This window comes from Rana temporaria, chromosome 4 (genome assembly GCF_905171775.1).
Source record: "Rana temporaria chromosome 4, aRanTem1.1, whole genome shotgun sequence".
Classification (NCBI taxonomy): domain Eukaryota; kingdom Metazoa; phylum Chordata; class Amphibia; order Anura; family Ranidae; genus Rana; species Rana temporaria.
The window spans coordinates 269,245,406-269,258,170 of NC_053492.1; the positions used below are offsets into that span (position 1 = coordinate 269,245,406).

At 37.9% G+C, this 12,765-nt stretch overlaps 1 long non-coding RNA gene across 1 annotated transcript in view; it reads right to left on the reverse strand.

The window, feature by feature from the left end:
* LOC120937227 overlaps nucleotides 1-12,765 on the reverse strand; it is a 227,300-nt gene that overhangs the window by 56,293 nt on the left and 158,242 nt on the right. Inside the window, exon 2 of the long non-coding RNA XR_005748689.1 lies at nucleotides 9,538-9,713. This is a non-coding gene — a long non-coding RNA (uncharacterized LOC120937227). The remainder of the gene's footprint in view (nucleotides 1-9,537; nucleotides 9,714-12,765) is intronic.

A 12,765-nucleotide genomic window follows, 5' to 3' on the forward strand; every position in this document is an offset into this window, starting at 1 on the left:
AAAGAAATATATCTATGTACAAATAACCCATGTATGGCCCCAACCTAAACAAATCTATTTTAAATATGTTGTAAAAAATAATTTGTATATCGGTACATTTATTCAAATAAAATTCAGTTAGAGTATATATAATTCACCTTGGATAGATAAAGGCATATTATCCTAAAGGATCATCCGACCCCTGAGGAATGTCTCATTTTTGGCAGATGCAAAGTCAAAATACTTAATGGCTTCTCATGTCTCTCAAAGGCTTTAAGGGATGGTATTTTTAGTGAGCACATATTTTTAGTTATTAAAATTGTTATTAAAATAGTGCAGACTTTATTGACATTTTTAATTTGACTTTTACAGTTTACATTGGTATATTGGCCACTAGAGGCAGAGTGGATTAGCAACTGAAACTGCAACTGCCTAAACTAAAATGTCAAATTAAAACGTTACCTTCAAAAAAGAATATAAATATCTGTGTTGCCTGCTGCCAATGCCAGTACCACCTAATCCCCCTGAAGTCTGCCTGGAAACCTTCTTGGAGCACCTGTTTTTCTTTCAGCTTGTTCGTTGGTTTCTCCCAGCAATCTCAATGTTACTATTTTGTCTTGTTTTTAACACATTTTAACACAATATTCCTTTATGGTTTTAGGTTGAGTGCGGAAGAACATAAATCTCTTTCAGGTTTTTACTTCTGTCTGTAACCACCAGAGATTGTGTGTGAGTGTAGAGATTTTCCTTCATTTCCTGTTCCATGTGTCACCTATACAAAGAATGAGTGGTGTGGCTGTCACCACAACAAAATAGCACAGATATCAATAAAAACACTGTCAGAAATTCTAACTTTGTCTTTGTCTATGTCCTTTTTAAAGACAATCCTCATGATTTTCTGACAGGAGGTTAAAGTGGTTGGAAACCCTTTACAACCACTTTTTCCTACAGGTAAGCCTAGATTAAGGCTTACCTGTAGGTGCTCGAAAATACATATTTACAAAAGATATGGACGACGTAGACAACGGCGCAGGCGAACTTTGGAAACCTTTAGAAATGGAGATCGTGCTGTTTCTAAAGGAGAGCGTACCATGACTGGCGGCTCCCACGTGCATGCGCGGGAGTGACGTAATCGCGGCTCCGGCCAATCACAGTGCTGGAGCCGCGATACACGGAAGGAAGATGGACACTTTGTCAAACAGGGGACAGCGGTGACATCGCAGGCTTCGGTTTCAGGTAAGTGACACATAATAATGCAATGCATAGTAGCCCATTATGCTTTACCGTTGCAGGGAAACAAAGAGGAAGTAAAGTTCCTCTTTAAGTCAAATTTTTACAATAAATCTTCCCTCTTAATTCCTGTTGCATCCACAAAAGTAAAACAAAAATTTCAAAGTGTGAAGTTTCCCTTTGGGAGTTTTACGACTGAATTCCCAAATCAAAAAACCCAATGTTTTGTAAAATTGAGCCTAGGCCACTTGATCTATGATGGAATAATAGGGAAGTTTACTAATAAACATGAGTGAACACTCTTCTTGGCAGCACAGCATTATATTGTTAATTTACAGAGATTAAAATTGTTAATACAGTTTGTCAGCACATTAAAACAATTGGAACAATTTAAAAAGGATGGAATAGCACCTTCCATTATCTTTCCCTAAAATGCCATGGCCATAAAACATTTAAACATGCTTCTGCAACATCCAAGAAAACATGCTTCATCACACAGAAAGATCTAGAACCAATTTACATTAACTATTTGGCCTATAAGAGTATACATTTGAATCTTAATTCAATAGTCAAGTTATAATTTAGTTTATTGAAGACTTCATAACAGTGGGATACCGTAAAACAAAAAAAAAGGACGGTAGAAAAAAAAAAGGAAAAGAGTCACTGAATGACCCAGTTGAATTTTTCCATACAAAATAATTCAAGATTATGCATTCATAGTTACGTATACCAAACAGTGTCTTCTTGAATTACATACAAGTTTTAAAATTACTAGATCCATTCTTAACCTCAAACACGTGAAAATATTATATATCTAGTGTTGTTTAATCAAATGCCATATCAGTAATAGTACATAGATTTGTATTATATACTAATTAACAGCAAAGAATGGTTGGATAGAATCACTTACATTTACAAAATGGAGGAAATTTTGGCCATGAAAACTGAAAATAGCACAAAATTCAATGATCTTTGGCAACCATGGTTCCTGTTTACCTACTCTGCTGAATACCAGTCTCTATGCAATTGATTTTCTTGTACCCTCCCTACTTGTATGTTTAGACTGACATGTTATCTCCAACGAACACACACCCAATCCTGTACTAAGAAGCTGAAATAAATACCACCCGTCCTACCCTGGAAATACCCTATACACACTCGTCGATAGACTTACCAATGCCTTCAATTTTGCAACCCCTACCCACACCTCTCCCCATCCCCCCCCTCCTTTCCTTCCCCTCACCCCCTGCCCACCTACCCCCCCTCCCACTTACGAACTATTATTATATGTTTTAAATTATCTGAATGTAATTTACCAATTTTGGCTAAATTCTACTGTTCACAGACATATATTGTTATCTGTACTTGTTTTGTATCCTGCAGAATCCATGTAATGGAATTGTCCCTTTATTTGCTATATTTATTATCTCTAAATAAAAACCTTTGATTGAGAAAAAAAAAAAAAAACTAATTAACAGAAAAAAAAAGGAGGCACTTGATGTGATAAACCACGAGGTTACTAATCCTATATCACTCCACCTTAAATACAAGCCAACACTTGTGCATCTGGTCACCCTTTTCTTATTAACAGTCCACTGCAAGAGGTTACGACTTTTTATCTAAGCCTTCAATAACCTATATAGACACTGGACATTGTAGAATAATGTTTAAAGGGGTTGTAAAGGTTCGTTTTTTATTTCTAAATGGGTTCCTTTCAGATAGTGCATTGTTGGTTCACTTACCCTTTTCCTTCGATTTCCCTTCTAAATGTTTTTTTCTTTGTTTTCTTTGTCTGAATTTCTCACTTTCTGTTTCTCCTCAGTAAGCTGTTCTGGCTGACTAACCCCCAGCCAGATGATTGGGGCAAGCTTACTGAGGAGAAACAGGACGTGAGAAATTCAGGCAAAGAAAAAAAAAATTTGAAGGGAAAATCAAAGGAAAAGGTAAGTGAACCAACAATGCACTAGCTTAAAGGGACCTATTTAGAAAAAAAAACAAAACAAAAAACGATTCCCTTTAATAATGCTTTAAAAGCACTATCCATCTGTTCAGTCCCTTAGAAAAGAATAGAAATGTAGATTTTTTTTTGGATACATCTACAGTATGTTTGTCCCAAGCATGTTTGAATTTTATACTGTTGACTGACTTACAACCTCTGCTGGAAGTATCTTCCAAGGGGTTGATTTACTAACACTGGAGAATGCTAAATTCGATGCAGCTCCGCATAGAAACCAAACAGCTTCCAGTTTTTTTGTTGTCAAAGCTTAATTGAACAAGCTGAAGTTAGAAGCTGATTGGCTACCATGCACAACTGCATCAGGTTTTGCACTCTCCAGTTTTGGTAAATAACCTCTTTCAGGAGAATGATATTTTCTAAGGTTAGTTTTATGATTTCCTTCTGTGTATTTGAGGTCATGTCCCTGTATTCTTAGGCCCTGTACACACGATCAGTCCAAACTGATGAAAACGGACTGAAGTTCAGTTTCATCGGTTCACCGATGAAGCAGACTGATGGTCTGATGTGCCTACACACCATCAGTTCAAAAACCGATCGAGTCAGAACGCGGTGACGTAAAACACAACAACGTGCTGAAAAAAAATGAAGTTCAATGCTTCCAAGCATGCGTCGACTTGATTCTGAGCATGCCCTGGTTTGGAACTGATGCTTTTGCGTACTAACCATCGGTTTTGACCTATCGGTCAGGCGTCCATCAGTCCAATTTTAAAGCAAGTTTTCTGTTTCTAGACTGAAGGACTACAGACCGATGGGGCGTACACACGGTCGGTTTGGACCGATGAAATGGAACTTCAGTCCGTTTTCATCGGTTTGGACTGATCGTGTGTACGAGGCCTTAAACTTCATATTGAATATACTGCCCTCCTGAACCTTATTCCCACCCTTCATGTATTTAAAGGTTTCAGTCATGCCCCCCCCTCCCCTTTTTTCCTCCACACAGTACATATTACTTTCTTGCAGTCTCTCCTGATATGTTTTCATCTTTGACCATTTGTGTTGCCTGCCTCTGTACGTATTCTATTTTATTAATACCTTTTGTAAGTGAAGTTTCCAGAACTGGACGCAGTGAGGTTGATTTACTAAAACTGGAGAGTGCAAAATCTGGTGCAGCTCTACATATAAACCAATCAGTTTCCATTTTTTTGTTGTCAAAGCTTCCTTGAACAAGCTGAAGTTAGAACCTGATAGGCTACCATACACAGCTGCACCAGATTTTGCACTCTCCAGCTTTTGTAAATCAACCCCAGTATTCTAAATTAGATTAATCTAAATATGTGAATCAATACCTTATTCCTTCTGCTGGTGATCTCTCTAGTAAGGCACCCAAAAACTCTATTTACTTCCCCCACTGCCAGACAACACAGTTTACTCATTTTACAATCAACTGAAATAAGCACCCAAAATATTTTGCCTCTATAAATCCGGCAAACACTGTATCCCCAATATTGTACGCTATCAGATGATTATTTTTGCGTAAGTGCATTATTTTACATTTATAAATGATAGACAACAGTTTCCACTGCTTTTATCAATCTTCTGGTAATGCCAATTCATGTTTCATAATAGAAACACTTCCATGAGTATCAACCTTGTTACACACCTCTTTTTCATCAGCAAAAATACATACCTTACCCATCAAACCTTCCATTATGTCACTTTAGTTGGTTTATAGCTTGTACTATTAAAATGTAATAATTAGTATTCATATTTTATATTAAAAAACAACCCTATTGTTTAAATTAGAAGCATTGTGAAACAAACAAATATGGAATGCTGTGTTTTGTCACTTAAGCATTTTATTCCCTCTTAGATTTACTTTACAGTATTCCCTAAATGAAAGCCATGAAACATGGAAGTATTGCCTACAGCAACCGATCTGATATTTTATTTTTCTTCTTTTAACTTGAATGGAAAGTTGGAATCAGACTCGTTGCTCTAGCAACACCACTATGTTCTCACATCCTCTTCATGTTTCATAGAAAAAGCCAGTAGAGGTGGACATATATTTTTTTTCTTTTTGAGAAAAGTTTTGAAAAGTTTATTTAAAGCGGAGGTTCACCCTAAATTTCATGTTTGTCTAAATCTAACCACTAGCCATCGTTTAAGCACAATCCGTTTTTTTTCCGATTCCTTACCTTTGTAATGCCGCATTTAGTGTTGTGTCAGTCATCCATTCCCCGCGGGAGTGGGTGTGTATTGTCTTTTCCCCGACAAGCGCTATGTCTCCTGGGAGTAAATGATGAGAATCCCAGGAGACGCGCTGTACTGTAATCCTGCGATATCTCGCGGGTCACGTGATTCGGCAACTGTGCAGTGTTGACGGCGACGATCGTCGTCAACACTGCACATGCGCGGGATAGAGCGGTGAATGCTGGGACGTCAGCATTCACCGTATCCCGGAAGGACATCCTGGTGGGCTTCAGAGTGCCCACAATCAAGATGGAAATGTCCATCTATGAATTTTATAAAGTATCGTTTGCGGGACAAAAAAAATGCTGGCGGCTACACGATTGGGACACACGAGTTGCCGATTACCAAAGGTAAGAGCGCCAGAAGGATCCAAAAAAAAGAAAACCTGCGGAACCCCCGCTTTAAAGTATTTCTTTAAAAAAATCTAAAAAGTTGAATGTGCGTGCAATAACCTGTACATTATTTAGTATGTGAATTGAATATTTAATGAGGAAATTACCATATAATAAAAAAAAAAAAACACACAGTTGAAATAACGAGTGAAGCCTAGCAAAGTGATCCTTGTGGTTTTCTGGCTTCCATGCTCTTTGCACATTTGTGTTAACTAATCACAGTTCAGAGTAAATCTATCATGAGAAAGGCACATCTTTTTTTCTAGCTGTAACTCATTGTAATACTTTATGTCCATAGAGTCCAAAATCCTATACAATTATGCAGATCAGGAAAGTCACAGTAGTAAAATACCCTTATCTGCATACAGTACTTGTTCTTATTCAGTAATTCAAAGCAATTTATTTATAAAAAGATTCACTGGGTGATTTGCCCAGTGAATCTTTTTCTGACATTTACTCAAATAAGATTCTGTGGCATTCACCAGGAATCAGCCATTAAAATTCACATACATTTACATCAGACAAATGCAGCAAGCGGCCAGTGAACACCCATTAAAATTTGGCCTGTACAGTAGAATATATGTAGGCATATGTTGTAGCAAATGTTGTTTTTAAAGGTAATGTGAATTATGGAAACTGATCAAGATTCTGTATTGAATAATGAGTAGAAATAGATGTATAATGTGAGAGAATCTTGTTGAAATGAAAACTTTTTGTATGTATGAAAAAAGCCAATTAAAAAAACATGGAAAATAAAAATTGGCCTGTACAGTAGCTGTGAAGAACGGCCTTTACCCTGTAGATGAATCTGCTGTGAATAGCTGTCCATGGTGAAACACAATGTGTTTCTTCACAGTTTCAGCACAAAGCTGGGTTATGGATAATTTTTTATCATAAAAAAGCAGCATAGACGTTCCACTCCTAGAAGTTACCAGCTTAACAACCAAGCCATATGGGTTGGTATTCCCAAAGCAAGCCTGCAGCCCCCTGCTATTTTGATACTAGCCTGCATACTCTTCAGTATTGTGCAAGTACTTTGATAAGGAGGTTCCTCACAAAAAAATGAGGGCCCCCTACCAAAGCACCGGTGGCTGATGACTATGGGCACAGAGGGGCAGATCCACAAAAGTATTACGCCGGCGTATCTCTTGATACGCCGCGTAATTTCAAATTTTGCACGTCGTATCTTTGTTTTGTATCTTCAAAACAAGATATGACGCCATCTCGGCTAGATCCAACAGGCGTACGTCTTAGTACGCCGTCGGATCTAAGCTGCAATTTTTCGGCGGCCGCTAGGTGGCGTTTCCGCTGAATTCTGCGTCGAGTATGCAAATTAGCTAGTTACGGCGATCCACGAACGTACGTCCGGCCGGCGCATTTTTTAACGTTGTTTGCGTTCAGCTTTTTCCGGCGTATAGTTAAAGCTACTGTTATGAGGCGTACTCAATGTTAAGTATGGCCGTCGTTCCCACGTAGAAATTTGAATTTTTTACTTTGTTTGCGTAAGTCGTTCGCGAATAGGGATTTGCGTAGAATGACGTCACCGTCAGAAGCATTGGCTTGTTACGGGTTAATTTCGAGCATGCGCACTGGGATACCCCCACAGACGGCGCATGCGCAGTTAAAAAAAAAAACATTGTTTACGTCGGGTCACGACGTATTGACATAAAACACGCCTCCATCACAGAGATTTGAATGGCGCGCCATTACGCCGCCAAAGATACACTACTCCGCCGTAACTTACGGCGCAAATTCTTTGAGGATTCGAAAAAAAAAAAGTTACGGCGGCGTAGTGTATCTTAGATACGCTGCACCCGTCGTATTATTGCGCTCAGGTACATGGATCTGCCCCAGAGTTTTTTGCCACCCCTAGTACTCAAAAGGAGGTTGTTACCATCATAGTGTACTACCTTTAAAGGGGTTGTAAAGACAAAAATATTTTCCTCTTAAATTAAAGTCTGACAGTAGCTGATAAAGTAAAAAGTAATGTTTTGCATTATAACTAGCTTGATACCTGTTGAAATCAAGCTGTTTTATTCACCTCCGTCACTCCTGAATCGTTATTCTCACTGACTTCCTGGTTTGCGGTGCGCATTCATTCTTGCTACATCACGGCCTAATGGGAACTACAGTTCCCATTAGTCTTAGCCTCCATGCCTGTGAGGGATAAGAGAGCATCTTCACACAGGGCTGTAGTCATAGGGAGGGGGTAAGCACATTCTGCTTTCCATCATGCAAAACGGCTCAGATGCTGGTGGAAAGTAAGAAGAGGAGAGACAGGAAATGGCATTTTCAAACCTGGATTACTGTATTTTGGAGGTCAAAAGGAAAAACGAGGTAAGTGATATTTAAAAGCCATTGCTTACAGCAATCAATTGATCTAATAAAAAACAAACCTTTAGTGTTCCTTTAAGGGTCTCTTAGACTGCTAACCAGTTCACCATATATTTTTAATGTATTTTTAACTGCAATTAATGTAAATGTGTGACTTTGACACTGATATCAGTGTCTTTTAATCTGTACAATAGGAGGCACACGGACTGACAAGAAACTCGATAGAAAAGAACAAAGGGGTGAGCACACCAGTTTTCTGTTGCTATTTTAATGTTCATGTACAGGCTATAGGCAGAGTAGATCAAACTGTATTGCTATAGATTTAGCGGAGAAAAGAAAGCCTGTCTGTGTCATCTGGTAGGTTTCAGATGTCGAGGATGAGTGCCCCAAAAATGGTGTTCAGTTGTGAGAGGCTATTGTTTTTCTGGTTAAGTGAATCATTCACTCATGACCCAGCTACATGCACACGAACACACACACATGCATAGTGCATTAAATCCCCATTATTGTGTAGCACATATGGCTGATTATCTACATCCACATCCTTAGCTTGCTGATAACCTGTCACCCAAGACCTCTGGTACCCAACCTACAGTCCAATGGCCAAATTTTTTTTTTCATCCTTTGTAGACCCTAGTAGTAAGAGTGGGAGAACTGATGATAGGGATCTTTAGCATTTTCAAAAGCATGACCCGGTCTTTGACTGACCTTTGCAGCAGGTTACCAGTATCCAACATCTATACCATGTTAGCAGTCTCGGATCATCTACATTTATATATCTGCTGTTTCTGATAGTCTTTAGATTTACATATACTAAATATTATGTGATACTAATACCATTTGGTATTTTCAGGGGCTACAGCTGACGTCCTCTATACCTCATAAGGTTGAAGATTCATAAGGTGGATAATCACTGCCCTAGACTCTAGGTTCATGGCTTTCAAACTACAGCCCATCAGACGGTTACAACCTGCTGCTTGAGGTTTACCAACCATTGGTATGCAGGGTGGCTTTCCTTCTAAAAATGTTAGTTGTCTGGAAAGTAGGCTGTTCCACAAGGACATTTTCAATCAATGACATTAAGTCACTGACCTATAATAAGTATGTAGATAAGGAGTTTTGAATTTACTTTCACATCAAATTATTTGTTCTTGGTCAAGACCGTTGTTATAAAAAGTTTGGAAACTAAGATTTCTAGAAGGAGGTCAGCAATGTAACTTTCCCAAGTCCTCTCAGGAAAGGTTTATATGAAAAATAATACTGAAAGTGTAGAATGCACTAATATGTAATTGTAATTATTAAGTTCCATAATTTTTAGCATAGATAACAAATCAGAGTATGTTTCTGTGTTAATACAGGCACAAAGAACAAAGAAAGACTGTTGGGTTTACTAACCTTTGTGTGTTTCAATACATGCAGACAACCCTCCTCATCTAATAAAGATAGCCAGAAATCAGTTTTCATTTATCTAGGTATGTGCTATTTAAAAGTCATCCTTGTTAAAGAAGGTTTTCAAAGCGCCATCCTCTCGAATGTTCAGGTGTACAATGAAGTTCTTATGTCTGGGAAGTCTGAAAAACATTAAGCACATTTTATTATATTAAATTGCATTATATTTGCATGTATTAGGACAGCTGTGAACAGAGTAAACTGCGCACTTCTGACATAAGCATTGAAGACAACTTTAATGAGTATTCTCAATGCATTCAAAAACAGAATAAGTAAACTTTCTGTAGGCAACTTGCCAACAAAGACTTTATCAGAAAGGTAATGTCTTCCAGTCTATCAAATGAACACATGTTTACATTCTGTACAGTACACTCTACTATACAACAGATGAACGGATGTAATTAATAGGCTGAAAAATGAGTAACAAGTAATAAAAAGGTAGAGTGGGGAAGTGTTAGAACTTTAGACAGAAAATGATGGTAATACATCAACTTAAAGCTGTCATCAGAAAAGCAATAGATGGATAACCTTCCAAAAGTGGTGCTAATAACAAATCTTTAAAGCTGAACTTCAGGCAGATAAAATAACAAACGAAAGCACAGAAAACGAAAACTGAAAGATCCAACATATATAAATGCTTTATTTTCGTTTTCGTTGCAGTCGAATGTAACTCTATTAGTCCAATATTATTCTACATAAAGAGAAAAGATTCGACATAGAGAGAAAAGATTCAACATTATAGAGACATGAAGAAGAGTTAACATAGAGAGAAAAGATTTGACATAGAGAGACATAAATATTCGACATAGAGAGACAAGAAGATTCGACGAAGTAGCTAAAAAATTACGATCGCAGCAAGTGGACATTTATGGTGAAATGCTCTGCCCATAGGCTATAGAAGAATTCTAATGTTGGTTGAATAGTAATAATAAATAATAAATATAATTATTATTAGTCATACAACATTAGAATTCTTCTATAGCTTGTAGGCGGAACATTTGATGCGGCATCGTACAGTTTCGTTGCTCCGTCAAATCTTCAATGACAGATTCAACCTTAATTAATTTGGATTTTCGGACGAATGCATTTTTTTAACGAAAAACAAAATAAATAAAAACTAATTTTGGGAGTAACTAAATAAATGTATTTGTCGGACGAAAACGAAATTACGAAACAAAATATTTCAGTGTGCACATGTCTAAAAAATACAGAAATTAATGCAAACCTGTACTTATTAATACACTGTTTATTGTATTTTTCAATCAACGTAGTGTAAATATCCGGAATTGACTTGGTATATTATGCTTTTGCAGTTTACTGTATAACATAACTCAGAGAGGGTGAGAAGAAACAGCACAAGGAGCCAATCAGGTGTAGAAAACCAAGAGTGACAAGGAGATTAGTTCAACAACGTACTGCTTCTCCTTTCACTGTCCAGTTACATGGAGGTGATGGAGAGAAGTTAATATGAAACTGCAGCTGAGATATTTTAAGTCCCCTCACCTGTGCAAGGGTGTGCTATGTTGCAAAGCTGTGTAAATCTCAAGATGGACAGAAATACAAATTCTTTGAAAGGTAAGAAAGTTGCCATACATGTACTTTATCTGCATATTCTGGCTGCTGTCAGGACTGTACGTTAGCATCTGAATAGACAGGCTTTGTGCGCGCAAGACGCTTTCCCAGACTTGTTCATTCCCCAACTTGTTCATTTCCCGACTTGTTCATTCCCCGACTTAGTTGGGGTAGGCGGTACACTTTGATGGGGGTGGGTCAGCCACGCCCCGTGACCTTTGACTTCTGGGAACCTGCCTTATGACCTTTGACCTGGGGGAGGTCCCTGTTCCAATCCTGAATCCTAGCCTTATTCTTCAATGGGAAACCCTAACCCTAACCCTAAACCCTAACCCCTAACCCTAACTCTAAACCTAACCCTAACCCCTACCCATAACCCTAACCCTAACCCTGAACCCTAACCCTAAATCTCAACCCTAACCCTAACTGACCTTTGACCTATGAACTTTAACTCTTCTGCTGCCCAAGCAAGAGGTTTTTGCCTGCAATATTTAGATTGGATTTTTGTCAAGTATGGTACCCACCAAAGATTCCCACTGCATTCTTTACATTTACTAAGTCCCGAGAAGCTGTCATTTATATTTATCTGGCCTTTCAATACATGAGCTAACATTATTTGGAATAGTGTTAATAGGAAATTGTGTCCCAGATCTAATGATACGAGTATAGCTTCACTAATTTTATGCATTCTTTATTTGGAAATAGTTTTTCCAATTTTTTTTTAATATCAAACTCAAAAGTAGAAGCATCAACAGAGTAGTTGAAATGAAACACAATTCAATGCATAGTATTAAAGTCATCATATTTCACATCAAATAATTAAAGATGCAATATATCACAAGTCCTGAATTCACCTATGATACTGATTCAGCAAAGTAAACACAGTGTATAGGAGGAGATTTAAATGATAATTGAAGGAAACAGTAGCTACCAGATAAAGAAAAAGGAATGAGAAAAAAAGGGGGGAGGGATTGGGTGGATTCTGCACCACACCACAACACCAACAAAGCTCTGATAGAGAACTATACAGACACAGTCACAGGGATAGGATACCACTGTATCAAAATTTTGTTAGCCTGGTATTTGTTACTAATAGACGATTTGTATGCTAGAGTTAAGACTTAAAAGCATGCTGCAGGTTTTCAATCTAGTTGGAGTTCTCTTTCCCGTAAGTCCAGGAAGCCAGGAAACAATTATGATGTCGCAGTAAGTAAGAGTTTATAAGTGAAGGATAGGGCATGTCTGGTAGGACCTTCTGTGCTGCATTCTCGCAAAAGAGAAAACAAGGAGACATCCGGTAGAGACCTCAAGAAATGGGGAGGATGAAGTACTTGTAGGTGTATATCTCCAAAGTTACAAAAGAACTGTATTCGGGACATATGAGAGGCATTGATCCATGATGAATTACTGACGTGTTGTATTGCAGAATGTATTTCATTAAAGTGGTTGTAAACCACAGACAGGAAATCTGAGAAAAGCACATATTTCTATAGTGTTTACTTTCCTCTCTCCAAAGCACTATGTTTAATTTTTCTCTGCTGTCTAGTTCCTCTGTAATCAGCATGAGTCACTTCTGAAAAGTTTTCCTGATACCAAGAGATA